Source organism: Carlito syrichta, unplaced genomic scaffold, assembly GCF_000164805.1.
Source record: "Carlito syrichta isolate Samal-C Ts95f unplaced genomic scaffold, Tarsius_syrichta-2.0.1 Scaffold305792, whole genome shotgun sequence".
Taxonomy (NCBI): domain Eukaryota; kingdom Metazoa; phylum Chordata; class Mammalia; order Primates; family Tarsiidae; genus Carlito; species Carlito syrichta.
In genome coordinates, this window is record NW_007249888.1 from 219,606 (window position 1) to 220,921 (window position 1,316).

Sequence of the window (1,316 nt, forward strand, 5' to 3'; positions counted from 1 at the left end):
AGGGCCCTACAGTGGGACACACGCCACCGCCGGGACACTGGGCGGTAGTTTTCCCCAGTCCATGAGCAACCTCTGCGTGGAGAAAAAGAATAAACGAAAACCATTGTGAATGGTGGGGAGGGGAGGAGAGTCAATTTGCAAACGCTTGGGGGAAGGAAGTTCCTCAAAGATGCGGTGCGGGCCATGTCTCATGCTAGGCGACGACAGGGTCTATTAACATCTATTTTCTCTAAGAGCCTAATTATTAGTTCTCCAGGTGGGCTCCTCCTCCTGAGTTTAACCGCCGGCCCAGGCGCGCGCACTGACTTGCTTCCGCGGCTCCCTGGGTCCCCCAGGGCAAACAGCTCCTCAGGGAGCCCGCCGGCACTCGGGGCTGCTCCAAGGTTGCGAGCTGCGAGGAAATGTCACCGGCCCCAAACTCGGCCTTAAACAAGGCCGTCCGCGTCTATAACTCCCAGTCTCTATCGAGTGTTTTTCTTCCAACCCCCGCGCACACCAGTTCCGACACGCAGCGGTGGAAACCAGCGCGCCCCGGGCTGTTCCCGCTGACCGCCGGGCGCAGCGCAGGTAGCCGTCCCGGACACCGAGGCTTGGCAATGAAAAACAAAATTTCGTACAGATAGTGATCGGAACAGACTCAGGGACTAGGAATCTAGAGGGAAGAAGGCAAACCACCCAATAAACCTGTGTCGTCGCAGCTCCCGGGTCCTATCGCGTCGCAGGTGGACCCGGGGACGGAAAGCCGCGTTGTCGCGCCTGCCCGAGGGCGCGCCAGCTCCCTGGGAGCTCTCTGCGCGGGCCATTTCCTGCCAGAAAGAATGTTTTATAAAGAGTTTAAACGTTTTTAAAAATCCGCATGTTTTTATTTACTTATTTGCGGTTTATTCTTGGGGTAACGGACGCGGCCAGGATCATTTGTGGCTTGGGATCTGGATGGGGCAGTCAAGTTTGTAACTTTGGCGCAAACGCTCCACGCTCGGAGCGCGCGGGCTCAGCGCCGGCTGCGGGGCCGCGAACGGAGAAGGAAGCAAGCCGCAGTCTTCGAGAAACGGTCCCCACAGGAGGGAGAAGAGCTAGGTGGTCCCCAGGGGCGCCGGCGCCGTGGCCCAAAGCCCAGGGAACCTCGGCGAGGACTCGACTGCTTTCTAGTAGGAGACCTGGCCATGCCTCCCGCCGGGCTGCCGGCGTAGAGAGCAAGCGGGTGGCAGGACCGGTGCTAAGGTGTGCGTGGGGGACACCACCCCGAAGAGCGGTCGACTGAGGCCTTGGCCGCGGGCGGCGCGCGCTCCCCGCACCGCGCGCGCACACACGCGCAC